The 17,596-nt window shown below is 37.2% G+C and overlaps 1 long non-coding RNA gene across 2 annotated transcripts; it reads left to right on the top strand.

Annotated features, from left to right (window-relative positions):
* Positions 1-4,567: 4,567 nt before the first annotated feature.
* Positions 4,568-15,650, top strand: LOC310898722. Of its 2 annotated transcripts, none has more exons than XR_014583592.1 (5): positions 4,568-5,241; positions 6,152-6,251; positions 6,908-6,930; positions 7,389-7,483; positions 14,100-15,650. It is a non-coding gene; the product is annotated as an uncharacterized lncRNA (long non-coding RNA). The 2 variants fall into 2 exon arrangements; XR_014583593.1 differs by having other exon boundaries at positions 7,386-7,483.
* Positions 15,651-17,596: the final 1,946 nt, after the last annotated feature.

The following is a 17,596-nucleotide window of genomic DNA, read 5'->3' as shown; positions in this document are numbered from 1 at the left end:
CCAAACTGACCAAAGAGATATCCCATATCATATGGTATCATGCTCACTAATAACAGGTGGGGGAAAGAGGGAGGAAGGATGGGGAATATTCAGAGTGATGGCACTTGTCTTCCTAAGAAACTTTTATGTGTGATGAGCCCTGCTTTGCTGGGAGTGCCTGAACACCTGCCTGCCAATGGGAAGTGGCAAGTTAATTCCTTGTTTTGCTTTGCCTGCATTCACATCATTTGCTTTACGTAGTATGCTGTCTTTATTTCAACCCATGAATTCTCATATTTCAACCTTTCTGTTTCTCTCTCCTATCCCACTTCAACAGGGCGGGAGAGCAGCTGTGTGTGGATAGCTCCCTGCTGGGGTTAACCAAAAAGTTGTTTGATTCCTTCAGTTTTCTAGTATTTTTCCAGCAAAGAGTAATCAATAAATAAGCAAAATCAAATATTTAATAATAATAATAATACAAGTATATAAGGTTTAAAATTTTCAAGTAAACTTTGATGTTTTTCCTAGTAGACCCATTGGATCAAAGACTTATTTTTAGGTATTCAGAATTCAGCACTATGTACAGAAAAATATTGGTAAAGTATTCACTGTACCTGTTCAGTGCTTCATTTATCTCTTAAAGGTGATATTTGTTCTTTTTCAGAGTTACAAGTGCTTTAACATATAATTGTGTAGCTCAGAACTACTTGTGAATCATTTTCTATTCAATTTTTAAACTCCTTTAATAAGTAATACGAACATAAGGAGCAAATGCAGGGCTGGCATAACAGTTTGGCATGACATCTGTTCCCATCCTGCAATTCATGTTGACAAATATTGAGTTTTTTAATTTTTAGTAAAGTTACAGAACTACACTTGGAATTAACTTTGCATGACTACAGGGTGTTTCTTGTTTCTTTGTTTTGGTGGGTAGATTTAGTTTGGAAGGATTTCCCACTTTTTACTCAGTAGTAATTGTGGGGCCCACCACTGGTAAACAGTCAAAAAAAGAAACAGAGCAACACTTTTGTGACTTTAAGCAGTGTGCACGTGAATCAAACACATAAAGCTGTCTGGAGCCTGTAAGCACAAAACTGATGAGAACGACGATCACTGACCATCAATGAAATTAAACAGCAACAATTACAGCAGAGATTTACAAAGAGACTTTTGAAACAAAGAAGGGACAAGCCTGAAAAGAATTTTTAAAAATGCATGAAAATTGTAACCAAGGGGGAGAGCTTGCAGCGAGAACAGAGCTGCAGAGAGAACCTGCTTTGGTGTGCCAGAGTTTCCTCAGGGCATCATGGTCTCTGCCCTGGCCAGACAGAGCAGCCTCCCCATGGGATGCTGTGAGAAGGCTGCACCAGCCCCTAAAATGACAGTATGAGGAGCTGCACGTGGGGACCCATGCCATGAGGAGGGTATGTGGCCTCAAGAAGGGCTTTGTCATTAGCATGTCCATTAGCTGCTTATAGGGAGCAGCACAGGTACACATAAAGCCAGAGCACCCACTTCAACACAGGTGTGTGCAAGCAGGGGACAATGCAGTGCCCAGAGAGGGAGGGGTCTGCTTATAATTCACATGGCCTGTTGTGAGCGTGTATATATGTTGAGAGTGTATATATGCGTGTGAGTGTGTATATATGTTGAGAGTGTATATATATATATGTGTGTGTGTGTGTGCATGCATGTGTTGATCAGAACTTCTTAGGAGTATGCAAGGGCATTCAGAAATCTGTAGGTGATCTATAGCACTCCATAGCAACATTTCAGTTGTGGTTAGTCTGGTCTGTTAGTGAAATTGACCCTGAATGTGTAGTTCACTGACTCAGAGATAATTATGTGCCATTAATAAACAAACTGCTTAAATCCTGAATTGACTTAAACTATGTGAACTGAGTAGATTTTCCCTGCAATAGTAAGGAACAAAAATAATAAAAACATTTTACTATTTTCACAGATTAAGCAACAGTGGCCATAGAGAAAAATACTTTCTTTTCAGTCAGATACTTATCTTCTTTCAAAATGATTTTTTATTTTTTACTAGTAAGTATTGCATTGCTTAACCGAACAGCGTGAGAGGGTACATATTTAATAAGTTTGCTGCTTCTGTAGCAGCAACCTTGTTGTTTTCTATATAGCCACAAAACAAACATCAAGAATTTTTTTCGTAGAAGCTATGATAAAATTATTTTTCGTGATCCACTTTATCTTTGTACTGTCTTATATATGAGAACTCACTAGAGACAGCAGAGAAATATATTCGAAAAACAATGCTCATGAAAATTATTGACCCATGTAAAAATATTTCCAATTCATCAGAAGTTTACCAAACAATGCCCCATAATTACATTACATTTCTGGAGCTTTTACATGAGTTTTGAAGGGAGCATTACTATAGAAGTCACCCTTGAGAAAGAGAACCCCCAATTAATATTGTAAATCTTTCAAATAGGAGTGCATGAATAATAGATGAAACTTCATGTTGTGATCCTTTTGTTCTTCTGTGCACTGACTTATTACATCTGGACACTGTAGTCCACATATGGATCATCCACATATTGCAATCACGTTTGAAATTAATTTAGTTAAACTGCAGATACTGTGGAAGTATGTTTCAAATTTATCTTTTTGAATGTCTCATTATCACATAACATCTTTTACAGGCCTGTATGTCTCACGTCAGTGCCTGGTAAAAGCATGGAGAGGATGATCCTTGAAGTTATTGAAGCGCACCTGGGGGACAATGCAGTCATTGGTCCCAGCCAACATGGGTTCGTGAGGGGTAGGTCCTGCCTAACAAATTTGATTTCTTTTTATGATAAGATCACCCATCTAGTCGATAAAGGGAAACCAGCTGATGTGATCCTTTTGGACTTCAGCAAAGCTTGTGACACGGTTTCCCATAGGATCCTACTGGACAAAATGTCCAGCATACAGCTAAACAAAAACATCATACGATGGGTGAGCACTTGGCTGATGGGCAGGGCTCAAAGGGTTGTGGTAAATGGGGCCACGTCTGGCTGGCGGATGGTCACTAGTGGGGTCCCTCAAGGCTCCATTTTAGGGCCAGTCTTCTTCAATGTTTTTATAAATGATTTGGATGTAGGACTAGAAGGTGTTTTGAGCAAATTTGCTGATGACACCAAACTTGGAGGAGTTGTGGACTCGGATGAGGGTGGAAAGGCCTTGCAGAGAGATCTGGACAGATTGGAGAGCTGGGCGATCACCAACCACATGAAGTTTAACAAAAGCAAGTGCCGGGTCCTGCACCTGGGATGGGGCAACCCTGGCTATACGTACAGACTGGGCGACGAGACGCTGGACAGCAGCCCCGCAGAGAGGGATCTGGGGGTTGTGGTTGATAGAAAGTTGAATATGAGCCAGCAGTGTGCCCTGGCAGCCAGGAGGGCCAACCGTATCCTGGGATGCATCAAGCATGGCATTGCTAGTCGGTCAAGGGATGTGACTGTCCCGCTCTACTCTGCGCTGGTGCAGCCTCACCTCGAGTACTGTGTGCAGTTCTGGGCACCACAGTACAAAAAGGACGTGAAACTGTTGGAGAGCGTCCAGAGGAGGGAGACGAAGATGGTGAAGGGCCTAGAGGGGAAGACATATGAGGAGCGGCTGAGGTCACTGGGCCTGTTCAGCCTGGAGAAGAGGAGGCTGAGGGGGGACCTCATCGCAGTCTACAACTTCCTCGTGAGGGGGAGTGGAGAGGCAGGTGACCTATTCTCCATTATCACCGGTGATAGGACCCGTGGGAACTGTGTCAAGCTGAGGCAGGGGAAGTTTAGGCTGGACATCAGGAAGAGGTTCTTCACTGAGAGGGTGGTTGCACACTGGAACAGGCCCCCCAGTGAAGTAGTCACTACACCAAGCCTGTCTGAATTTAAGAAGCGATTGGACTGTGCACTTAGTGACATGGTCTAAACTTTTGGGTAGACCTGTGTGGTGCCAGGAGTTGGACTTGATGATCCTTATGGGTCCCTTCCAACTCGGGATATTCTATGATTCTATGATCGTTAAATAAATGAATGAACAAAAAACTAGCCAAACAACAAAAAGTTAGATTTTTTTTATTATTATTATTTAAAATATGGCATAAAATGTAAAGTGCCATTTGTGATTATGTGTTCATTTTAAACAACAATGTGTTCAGGCTGAAATGAAACAGTTGCAAATAAAGATAGCTTTGTCTCTCAGCAATGCCTATTCAGGACTGAATATCCACAACAGTTATTCTTAGAGCTTAACATCACTCTGTCAAGGTTTCCCTTTGTGCTAGTCTCATAAGAGGATTTGGAAAATTGTAGGATGCATTTCAGGTGCTTTCAGTGTTCAGAGCTATAAATTGTATACATAGTTATTGAACTTTCGCTGTGAATATTCAGCCTCATACAAGGAAAATATTTGTAGTTTACTGTGAGTATTGAAAAGAAACATTTAAGAGAAAGTACATACCTTACAACAAAGAACAGGCAATCATTTAAATTGGCAATTCAAAGGATTAAAATATCATCCCTTAAAAGAAAGGTACTTGGCAGTTACTATTTTATTTTACATAATAGAAGTTTAGTTTCAATTGAAACTTTCCTATTTGATGCAATTGCATACATTCAGTTAGGATGTCAGATTTGTCTTTGCTGAGTGATCCCTCCCTGGTGGCAGCAAAAGTACTCCAGCTCTCTCCTGGTCACAGAATCTTCCTCACTTTTGTTTTCTTCTTATTGGCTCCACTCATGCTGAGTTAGTCAGTGTGCTCAGGTATGGAAACCTACTTCTATTTCTGTCAGATGCAGCTGTGCCTCTGTGTACCTGATTCTAACGACACCTGAGCTTTCTGTTTGGACTGAAAATCCTGCTTTTTCTGAAGTGATCAGGGATGCAAATGAAAACAATCTCCAGCATCTGCTATGGTTTATTTTGTTTCTCACTCCCCAAACCAAGAAAAGATTTATTTTTTTTTTAATTGCTATTTCATCCTTTCATCTACATGGCAGTTTCACTTTAAAGATCACACCTCATGCGTTCCTTCAGGACTCAGCTGATTCCCTGACACAATCCATAGAGTACTGCCATACTGCATACTGTCTCCTTCCTTGCACCTGCAACTGCTTCTCCTCATCTTCTTTCCATACATAAATTCCTGGTCTCTGAGGAACTCTTCAGCTTTCAAGGAACTGTTCTTTCTTTGCCTAGTCCCGGCAGTCCTGACGAGGCTACATAGTTGTTCTAGATAGACATTTTTCTTCACTGGTTAGTTAATTTTACAAATTCCTGCCAGGCTGGAGTCAGAAAATGCTAATCTTTGTGTCCTCTCTGTCTTCACCATTTCTTGTTTGTTGTTTATTGTTGCAATGTTTTTCAAATATGAGGTCAAATTATATGAGGCTGAGATCTCATTTTCTGAATGAAAAAAAAGATAGTTAAGATTTTGTACTTCCTCATTTTTGATCTCCAAATTGTGGTACTTCCAAGGCTTAATTTTGAGAGAGTCTTAGTTTCATAGTCTCAGAAAATCAAGAGTATTAATCTGTCTCAACTTGAAAGACAAAATCTTCCGTGGCATTAAAAAAAAATAAATTGTGGAAGCACATGAGAGACCCAGTTCTAGGTGGACCTTAGGATGTTATTATGGTCATGGTCATAAGTAGTAGCTATAATTATAGTAACTTGGAGTTATGTTTTAAATTTTTGAGCAATGTAAAGACATTTTTTCATACCATGAAAAATTCTCTGAGCTGTTGGTAAATTTTTCTATCTTTTATCTTTCATATTGAACTCAGCTGTGGCATATGATGTGGTCAAGGTCAAGTGTCATAACTGATTTCTGAGGATGAGAATTTGTGAAGAGTAAAAGAGAAAAGAAAACAGAAGAAAGGTTCAGCAGTTTTCAGTTATTCCTAATTTATTACTTATTTACTGAAGAAGAATATGTTACAATTTACAATAATAATCAAATAATGTATGGATACAGGAAGGGAGAAAGGAAAGATTTGCTACTATTTATTAAAGGGAAAATGTATTTTTAAAGTTATATTTTAAGAAATTTAATGAATAAATTCACAGAAATACTTTCCAGTTGTAAATATTTGTATACAATACATATCTGGGCTGCAAAGTGATAATTCTTACTTAAATAAATAAATAAATAAATAAAATCTAGATAACATGATGTGAAGACAGAAGTGATTCACCTACCACAGTACAGCTGGTTGAAGATTAATGAGTTGTTTCTTTGGATTCAAGCTTTCCACTTGTTTCAGGTACATATTAGTGGTGCAATTAATTTTATAACACTAGGGTTTTGTCATCCAGAATTTCCTGTGGAATTCTGTTATGATAAGTATTCCTTAATTAAACCTTTAAAAATGTCACCAATGTTGCATACTACAGCTGAAATATAAAAACACCTCTGAGATCCAAAATAGCTTTACTGTTCAGTGAGGCAAGTATAGGATACAAAGATAGCCTCTAGGCTGAAGATTTTTAAGTCTTTTTGGCTGTTGCAAATATTTAGTGAAGATTTTTATTTATTTATTTACTTATTTTGACTATGAAAGATTAGGCATATATGGATTATCAAAGTATAACAAAGTAACAGTCCATGCAGCCCATCATCTCATATTCTTGGTGTTGGCCACTGTAACATAATTCAGACAATTTTAGCTGATAAATAAGCAAAGGACTATTCCTGTGTATACTGCAGTATTCTCTGGAGGTGGGGAAGGAAACTTAATTCCCCAGCTGATAATGCTCCAATGTGCAAGTTGCATATATTATTCTTAAATATAAAAACACTAAATCTTATCAAAGTTTATGATCTTAACAGATCACAGATGTTATAATAATTTTCTGCTTCATCCAGAGAGGGAAAAATAAGAATATTCTTATCTCTCTTTCGTTTTTTTTTCTATTTCAGAATCTGATTACAGTGCTTAAATAGTAAGTACCATCATATTAAAGGGTTCATTTTAATAGTTTTTATTTTAAATAGTTTATCTTAATGATGTTCTCCTTTGGATGGAAGAGCATCAGCCCAATAAGTAGCTGAATTCGTTCTTGTTCTAACAACCATCTACTTAAATGTTTGGTAACATGTCAAAGATAAGATACTGACTGTCAGAGATAAAAGTTCTGTACAACCTACCTCATTTTGCACTCAAAACAAGTTTGTTGCATGTCTTGCATGATGGGAGAGAGGTCTTTCCTAGCTCACCTACAACAAATGTTTACTACTAATTAACCTATTGTGTGCTATAAATTGGCACACAATTTATATGAGGTATAGAAGTGTTGTGCTTTCCATGTAGAAGAGAAACTACATCTATACACTGTACTCAACTCATAGAAACAAATGTATTGCTTTTTGTTGTTTTTTTTTTTCCTTTGTCTCCCAGCAGAACTTTCAGAATAAGCTATTTCCCAGACTCATTGCTTCAAGTATCTGGGCAATAAACTTGTATCTTGCAATTCATTGTCATCAAATATTTGGGAGGTAAGTAGGTAAGCAGCAATAGATTCCTGAGAGGTTGGTACAACTTTGTTGTGGCTTGAGCTTAGGAAAAAAAGAGGGTTTATAATCTTTGGAAAAGAGGGCGGGCCACTCAGGAGGACTATAAGGATGTTGCGAGGCTGTGCAGGGACAAAATTAGAAAGGCCAAAGCTCATCTGGAGCTCAATCTGGCTACTGCCGTTAAAGATAACAAAAAACGTTTTTACAAATACATCAACACAAAAAGGAGGACTAAGGAGAATCTCCATCCTTTGCTGGATGTGTGGGGAAACTTAGTTACAAGAGATGAGGAAAAGGCTGAGGTTCTTAATGCCTTCTTTGCCTCAGTCTTTAGCGGCAAAACCAGTTGTTCGCTGGATACCCAGTACCCTGAGCTGGTGGAAGGGGATGGGGAGCAGGATGTGGCCCTCACTATCCACGAGAAAATGGTTGGCGACCTGCTACAGCACTTGGATGTACGCAAGTCGAAGGGGCCAGATGGGATCCAACCGAGGGTACTGAGAGAACTGGCGGAGGAGCTGGCCAAGCCGCTTCCCATCATTTATCGGTAGTCCTGGTTATCAGGAGAGGTCCCAGTCGACTGGTGGCTAGCAAACGTGATGCCCATCTACAAGAAGGGCCGGAAGGTAGACCTGGGGAACTATAGGCCTGTTACTTTGACCTCAGTGCCAGGGAAACTCATGGAGCAGATTATCTTGAGTGTCATCACGCGGCACTTGCAGGGCAACCAGGCGATCAGGCCCAGTCAGCATGGGTTTATGAAAGGCAGGTCCTGCTTGACAAACCTGATCTCCTTCTACGACAAAGTGACACGCTTAGTGGATGAGGGAAAGGCTGTGGATGTGGTCTACCTTGATTTCAGTAAGGCTTTTGACACCATTTCCCACAATATTCTCCTCAAGAAGCTGGCTGCTCGTGGCTTGGACTGGCATACGCTTCGTTGGGTTAAAAACTGGCTGGGTAGCTGGACCCAAAGAGTTGTGACGAATGGAGTCAAAACCAATTGGTTGCCAGTCACTAGTGGGAGTCCCCCAGGGCTCAGTACTGGGGTCAGTCCTCTTTAATATCTTTATCGATGATCTGGATGAGGGGATTGAGTGCATCCTCAGTAAGTTTGCAGATGACACCAAGCTAGGTGCATGTGTCGATCTGCTCGAGGGTAGGAAGGCTCTGCTGGAGGATCTGGATAGGCTGGACCGATGGGCTGAGGCCAACTGTATGAAGTTCAACAAGGCCAAGTGCCGGGTCCTGCACGTGGGGCACAACAACCCCAAGCAGAGCTATAGGCTGGGAGATGAGTGGTTGGAAAGCTGCCTGGCAGAGAAGGACCTGGGAGTATTGGTTGATAGTCAGCTGAATATGAGCCAGCAGTGTGCTTGGGTGCCCAGGCTGCCCAGGGAAGTGGTTGAGTCACCATCCCTGGAGGTCTTTAAAAGACGTTTAGATGTAGAGCTTAGTGATATGGTTTAGTGGAGGACTTGTTAGTGTTAGGTGAGAGGTTGGACTCGGTGATCTTGGAGGTCTCTTCCAACCTAGACGATTCTGTGATTCTGTGAGAGTTTTTCCCTCAGCAGCATTGCTTTGGGCAAAAAAGAACTGTGATGGATAGTAGAAAATCTTCTCTCATTACTTTATAATGTAATAGCTCATTACTAAACTGAGAAAGGTTCTAATTAAAACCAGTGGGATTCTTGGCATGTTTGTTATTTGCATAATGCAGGGCATCAACTGAAAATGAATTTTGAGCCTTAAAAGATATTTTGACCTATATTTTTTATTAGTTTTTGCTCCTTTTTTTTTGTTGTTGTTTTGTTTTGTTCTGTTACTTTGTGCCTTTTTTTCTTTTTTTTTTTTTTCCCACTTAGAAATCTGTGGGGTCAGCCTTTTCTACCAATTATATTTCCATAGCTGATCTGAATACTAACCACTTTGTCAATTTCTGTAGCAGCTTATAATGAATGAGTATCGTGAATTACTTACCAGAGCTTGGGTAGTTCTCACTTCATAAATGAATAGTACAAGAAAAGTGATCAGTAATTTGTCTCGTTATATAGACAGAAATTTGATAAATAGGCAACCAATTAATGAAATATGTGTTACTTTTTGAAAACGTCGATAACAGTCATAACACAGGAAGTAGATTTATGTGATGGCTACTTTGGAATAACAAAAGCAAACAAACAAACAAACACTACAAAACATGGTATAAGGCTTTAAAACTTAGTATCTAATATATGGTTGTCTTGTTAAGGGGACTTAGCAGAGTCAAACATTTATCTGTTTCAGAGCCCTGCTAAGGACTTTCACTGAGACAGTTTCACAAAGTTGAACATATTTAATAAGCTGACAGATATAACAGCTTCAGAATTGCCATTGAGAAATACACTTACTGCAATAGCACTAATATATGATAATGGTGCTAGCAAAATGCTATCCTAGGTATTCCTCACCAAAAGGTGAAGTCATAGAGCTTACAAAGAAGATGTCCCTGTCTTGGTGGAGGAGAAGGAGCACAGCTCGTCAACTGGCTCTTCTAGGTTTACAATTACTTTTTTTACAACTTAGTCATCATCTTCGTAGCCCTCCTCTGGACCCGCTCTAACAGATCCAGATCCTTCTTGTGCTTGAGGCCCCAGACCTGGATACAGTACTCCAAATGAGGCTTCACAAGGGCAGAGTAGAGGGGGACAGTCACCTCCCTCGACCTGTTGGCCACCCATCTGGATATGCAGCCCAGGATGCAGTTGGCCTTCTAGGATGCAAGCATGCACTGACAGCTCATATCAAGGTTTTTATTCGCCCAAACTCTCAAGTCCTTCTCTGCAGGGCTGCTCTCAATAGGTTCTTCTCCCAGTCCGTACTCGTGTCTGGGATTGCTCTGACCTAGGTGCAGTACCTTGCACTTGGACTTGATGAACCTCATTTAGTTCACATGGAACCACTTCTCAAGCTTTTCAGGTCCCTTTGGATGTCATCCCTTCCTTCTGTGGTATCAACTGCGCCACTCAGCTTGGTGTGATCTGCAAACTTGCTGAGGGTGCACTTGATCCCGCTATGTTATTGATAAATATATTAAACATTACCTGTCCCAGGACATACCTCTGAGGGACACTACTCATCGCTGGCCTCCACCTGGACATAGAATCATTGACCACCACTCATATTTTGTGCCTTCCGCAATAGGGTAAATTTCCTGGTATAGACCTTGATCAGAAAGATGAACTTTTTTTTTTTTTTTTGGTATATTTTTATCACAAATTATCCATCTACCCTGGATTTGCAGATTTTTTATTTTTATTTTTTTAAGAGTTGATTTGTAATGTAAAATGATAAGAGAAGGGCAAAACCTTCATCTTCTGACCATGAAGATATCTTGGCCATTTATTTTAAGGAGGTTTAACTAAATTTAACTGGCAAGTTCAGTGTGTGGTAGATGGGCTAGTACACATCACAATTCCTTAAAACAAAGCAAATAATTAATATTATTATAAAGTGCACAAAAATGTAGGAAAAGCAGGAAAAATATGTGATTGCATGCAAAATAGATACATACTTATCGAGATTGAGAGAGGTGATCCTTTACTTCTATTTCTGAACTGGTGAGGCCACACTTGGAATGTTGTGTCCATTTCTGGGCTCCCCAGTACAAGAGAGACACGGGCATACTGGTGAGAGTCCAGTGCAGATGATGAAGGGATTGGAGCACCTCACCTGTGAGGAAAGGCTGAGAGAGCTGGGACGGTTCAGCCTGTAGAAGAGAAGGCTCAGATGGCATCTCATCAATGTATATGAATAAAAATACAAATACCTGAAAGGAAAGTGCCAGGCTTAGAAGAAGCAAAGGGCACATGCTAAAATGCAGGAGGTTCCCTCTGAATATCAGGAAACACTTTACTGTGCAGATGACTGAGTACAGTCACAGGTTGCCAAAAGAGGCTGCAGAGTCTCTCCCTCTACAGAGAGATGCATTCAACAGACATCTGGACACGGACCTTGGCAACTGGCTCTAGGTGGCCATGCTTCAGCATGAAAATTTGGCCAGATGACCTCCAGAGATCTTTTCTAACCTCAACCATTCTATGATTCTGTGAAGTGAATGAAGTAATATAGAATCTAAGAGATTTTCTTGCTTCATCATTTTTAATCAGTCTTTTGTGACTGTACAAATGTTCTCATAGTAATAATTTGTGATATCACATGTAAAGGTTTACAGCTTCACTGGGAAATATGTTGTGCAGGAAGATCAACTGGAAAAACAGAAATTTGACACAAATATGCTTAACATGCTAATTAAAATAGAAAAGAAAAATTGAAAAATATTAAATATGTTGTACTTAATTTTATGCTTTCCAAGGATTTCTTTTTGTTTGACTCATACATTCATGATTTCAGTCTTTACAAAGTAACCTCAGTTACAAATATGTGCCTATCTATTGTAATAAAGAGTAAGAAATGGTGATCTATATATGGAAAATCTAAGCTTTAGCATTTTTTTGCTAACCAAAATGGCTAACTCCACAGAGTTTGATGCATTGTCATCTCTAACTGAGAAACACAAAGACTGACAATGTGATACAATTTTCTGAAGATTATAGACAGAGAAAGAGTATATGACCTCTTACAGTGATCTGCTGATATCTCATTGCTTAAAGAGTTAAAATGTCTGGTATTTTCTATTGTCATCTCTCAGACTTCATCTCTTTGTTGAAAAGACTGATTAATAAGTATTTTAAGTTCTCTTTATAACATTTCAGTGGATACACTGGAGACCAAAATATTTAAATATATTCAGAGGAATATTTTTGTAATGGAAATCATTCCATGAATGACTTTTTTTTATACCAAATTCAATTTAAAACATGAAAGTCATTGTATTCTTACCTTGGTTTGAAGCTATGCTTGTAGGTGTGCGTAACTTCAGTTCCACTAGGCACTGACAGTTACATGGATATGATAAGCTCCCCAGGCTTACTATTTTATAGACTGTTTTTTTAGACAGTTAAGAAAGTTTTTAACAAACCTGTTCATTTCACATTTTTAATTAATAGGTTTGATAATTTCCAACCCAATAATATCACTAGAAAAAGTGGAAGTAAAAGATGTGTTTAGATTATTCCTTAATATTATAATGAATAATTTCTAAATTGTAAGAAAGATAACTTACCATTTCTTAGATTCACTCTTTATGGGAGTGGGTCCTAATGCATTTCACAAAATATAATAATCAGGATACGAAAACTAAAAGCCTTAATGTCAAGAAGATCTGAAGCCAATAGATTCTTGTGCTCTTATGCTGTTTAGATGATACTCTTTCTATTCTTGACCTTGTATTAGTTTTGAAGGGGAACAGATAGTTTATGTAATCTCTACTGGTAGGGTGGTTTACCTTTTGTTTTTATTTTCCCTTCTATATTACACTAATTTAGATCAGCAGGTATATTTATGGGAATATTTATAATATGAAAGATCAGTGTCCCTCCATGAAAATATAATTTCCAGAAGAGCATGAGTGAGGTAAGGGGGTAGATGTCCTTCTTAAAAGAAGTTAGGCATGAGGTCCATAATTCCTACAAAATTATTACTTGGGTTTCTCCACTCATTCTCCCAATTCAGTTGGGTCAGGGTGAATAGTTATTCGGAATTTTAAAAGAGACTTGAAAAGTCCTGTGTAGATCATTTTAAGAAATAATAGCTAACCTAAAAAAGAAACAAAAACAAAAACAAAACATAATAGTAATTTCATACCACGTTTATTTCACATCAGATTGTCTATGAGATGAACTTAACTCTCATGTTAAACTCCTATGTTTAAAATATATTTAGATAGCATTTAGTATTTTTGTGAGCTGATTTTCTTTACAACACAAGAGTTCTAATAACCCCTCAAGTAAACCGTAAAAGTAATTTAATGCAATTTTAGCTGTATTCAGCTGTGCAGATACATCTTGATTAAAGTTATTGTTGGCCTACATATAATCACAAGTTGTTTTTTTTTTTCATCTCTATTTTTTTTTTTAAGTTAAGTATCAGTTGCATTATTTTGATCAGCTTACACTTTAGATACATGTCACCACTTAGTGTCCTACTTCCTTAGATTTTATTTACAAATCTGTTATTCAGAGAGGACAATCACAAAGAAATTCTGCTAATTCTATGAAACATCAGTACATTACAATATAGTAAATGAAAGGCTATTATGTTTCAGATTGGTCTGTACACAAGCTCCCAAAGGAAATTGGTAGCTGAATTGATTATAATTTGTGTGGAATTGACTGTACATGCATGTTAAGCAATTTTCTAGAAAATGACACAAAATTGGAACATCACCATAGCAATATCATATTGTACACAATTGTAACTAAATATTGTAGACTTAAATAGAAACTTGTTTGATATGTATCATGTTCTGTAAAATCCAGCCTTATTGAAATGATTTTTATAAACAGTACAAATGTTTATGCTAAACATTTTGAAGAGTTTGCTAGGAATGTAAAAAAATTTTCTAATTTCAAGTGCATGTTTATTGACAGAACTTAAAGATAATGTGTTTGAGGGCAGTAGCAAAGATGAGGTGATTTTTATTCTTGTTCTCCCCCAGAAATATGGTGCCTTTCCTCCATATCTCTACAGAACATTGGAGTGCTGCATGCAGATGCAAGGACCCAGCATTTCATGACCAGCTGCAGGATCTTAGCAAAGCACTTCAAGTAAAATTTATGAAAAAGTTCATTCATCTCCCATGATCTAGCATACAGAAGACTTTTTAAAGTCAGTATTTTGCTTCTTTCCATTAAAATAATCTTAAATAGGAGCTTTTCCATCATCCCAAAATAGAAATTCAACAATACTTCAGCTCACTCCAAACCATCTGTTTACACTCCTTTCTATGACAAACTTCTTAGCGATTTGCATTTTGCCCAAGCTGTCAGTTTAGCCTTTGCCGATTTTAAATAACATCCCACGATTGTGGTAGTTCTTTTCAGTCATAGTGCTAGAATAAATTTTAAACAAAAGAAGGAATGGCTCAAGATAGCTGTATAGATATGTGAAAGTAAGCTAAAAATTATGTAGAAAACAATCAGTGAACACAAAATATGTTATTTGACATGTTTTAAAAAATTGTACCATGAACAATATACGGATTATACAATGCAAATATAGATACTTATTTGTAATACAATTTTGCCATGTAAAATATGCTAGAGGTAGCCTCCCCACAACATGGATTTATATTTTTTCATTGCTTGTTAGTCAAAGTGCTTCATTAAAATTGTGACCAAGATATGACTCTGAATTGATCACCATCTAATAATAGATTAAAATGTCTTTTGTTTAAAATTAAATTGTTGTTGTTGTTGTAGTTTTGTCCTTATTTCTCAGGGGTTTATACTATCTCAAAACAACAACAACAAAACACAAAAAGCAAGCAAACAACAACAACAAAACAGTAAGATATAAGAAGAGCTTATACTCTTTTTTTTTTCTTCCTTTTTTTTTTTTAAAACATGTTCATCCTCTTGACTTCAGAAATAGTGGAGTCTGTTGCACTCATTTTCAGTGTCATTAATGTACACTTATGCACAGTGTGAAGAGAGAACAGTACTTGAAAGAAAACAAACAAACAAAACTGGAAGAAGTATAAATGACCATATAAATGATCTGGAATTCATGAATGTTTTGGTGTTCCTTTAACACGGAATAGGTCTCTTACTGATCATTTAAAAGGAGCTGGTTGCTGACCAGACTTGATATTGCTGATGTAAAGATCTCTTAAAACGGTGTTGATATCACAGGGCTCTTAAATATAGGAAGTTGTGCCCAGAAATATTTAGCTTTATAACTAAATTTGAAAATTGACAAACTTGAATGGATTTATAATGTAATCAAATATGTTCTTCCATTCATGTTCCATCTACCATCTGTTGTCTAATGTAGTTTAAGGATTACAGAATTAGTTTGACATATTTGGCTATATTCATTTAAAAAACAAATCGTTAAGAAATGAAGGATTCCCTTCCCTTCCCTTCCCTTCCCTTCCCTTCCCTTCCCTTCCCTTCCCTTCCCTGCCCTGCCCTGCCCTGCCCTGCCCTGCCCTGCCCTGCCCTGCCCTGCCCTGCCCTGCCCTGCCCTTCCCACAAAACAAAATAAATTAAAAACAACAACAAAAAAAAAACACCAACAACTAATCATAAATAGTTTGGAATTGTTAGCTCTAGCAAGTAGAGTCATTTCTCGTGCAGAACAGATTGGCAGAGGCAATGCATAGTTTCATTACATTGTCTTACCAGTGTGTTTTTGATCTCAAAAAGTACCCATTTTAGGGAATGAGCTCACTCCATTTCTATTGATGATTATTTTTGTCCATTTTTGGTTTTGCTAATGTAGGTGGTTTTCATTGTGTTGGTTGTTTAAGGAAAACAAGATTAATAAAGGATACATCAACCAATATTTAAAATAAAGTAATTGGTTTCAGTGCTGTTATTTCACACTTCAACAGAACAAAGAGACAGCTTAAAAACATACTTTGTGGAAAAAAAACTTTGAGAAATAAGTAAAGAAATTCCATTGTACATCTAGTTATCAGTTTTAAAATGTTCAACAGGCTGTTTTCTCTTCTACATTTGTAGATAGAGATAATATCTTTTATTAAATCAGCTGTCATGATTAAAAAATCAGACAAACTTTCAGTCTCTCAAGCCTTTCTTCAGATCTGAAAGAAAAGCTCTCTGAAGGATTAATAGCAGCTTTCAAATTGACTCAAAAGTTGAAAACCATTAATTACAGTTTAGATATGTAACAATTAAATTAGCTACCAAATGGTCTTCATTCATTTGAAGGTCTTTTGACCAAAGGTTATGCACAGAAAGACCATTATTCTGAATTAATTCATATATTTAAATTATACATTTTTCAACCTACCTTTGAAGAAAAAGTATTTGAAAGAAAAGGAATTTGGGTACATACTCTAATTGATATGTGTTTAACTAACCTCTGAACAATTACTCTTAGTTTTATTTGAAAAGTGCTTCATTTCTTGCACATGAAGAAGAGCTATTGTGTTGAATGTATACATATATAAATATTCATCTCTACTAGCTGATATAATAAAATAAATCCCTTCTATTTAGAAAGTTGTTTTAAGAAGGAAATAACATAACAAAAATATACTGAAAATCCCTCTGTTTCTGTCAGAGTTTGAAGCGGGGATTGTTAAACTCCAGTAATGGTTGTACTCGCTCCCAGTGTTATTGATTCTTTCACATGAAGAAGAGTTAGTGAAGTAAAACTATAAGAGGTGCTGAAAGAAGATCCATCCACAACAGAAGGCTGGGAAGAAGCAAATAGTTCAGCATAGGAAATGCAGAAACTTTGTGCCTTTTTGTTGTTTTCTACAGATATTCCAGTGGTATCTTTTTTATCTATTGTTTGTTGTCAGCATTTCATGATATGGTTAGCAAATTACAAATGAAATGAGAAATAACTTAATATAGAGTAAGCAAAACAAACTCTAGAAGTGAACACTAACTAAAAAAAAAAAAAAAAAATGAAAATAAGCAAAAGAAATGAAAAACAAATATCACAGATTGAGAAACCAAAAGTCATTATAAACAAGATGTTAAAGACAAATAAATACAATAACAATATTCTTCCAGAAACCTAGAGTCATGTCACATAATTTGTGTGGTAAGTTACAATCATCATTTATCTTCATAACATTAATATAACTTTGATCTGGTCAGTAAAAATGAGATAAGTATCACTTGAAAATGAAAGTGATTTTTTTTTCATTATTTTTTTAAATACTTTTTATCCAGATGTTATTTACTTAGGTCTATTTTTCTGGCATCCAGGTCTGAAACTTCAAGATGAGAGTCAGTTTGGCCATTAAACTCAGGTAACAAACAGATACCCCAGCTACTGCTGGACTTAGTTTGAATGGTTATATTTGCCATGTGCATTAAACACTTTTTTTTTCCTTTTTTTTCCTTTTTTTTCCCTAGGTTTCAGTAAACAACAACAACAACAACAAAGTCATTTTCCTTAATGTGAGAACTTGCTTGTGAAACAGAGAAAACAGTTCAAAGGTTCAAATTC

The sequence above is a fragment of the Anser anser genome (genome assembly GCF_964211835.1).
Source record: "Anser anser genome assembly, chromosome: 4".
Taxonomy (NCBI): domain Eukaryota; kingdom Metazoa; phylum Chordata; class Aves; order Anseriformes; family Anatidae; genus Anser; species Anser anser.
Note: the sequence above shows the minus strand (reverse complement) of the source record. Positions and strands in the feature narration are given on the sequence as shown.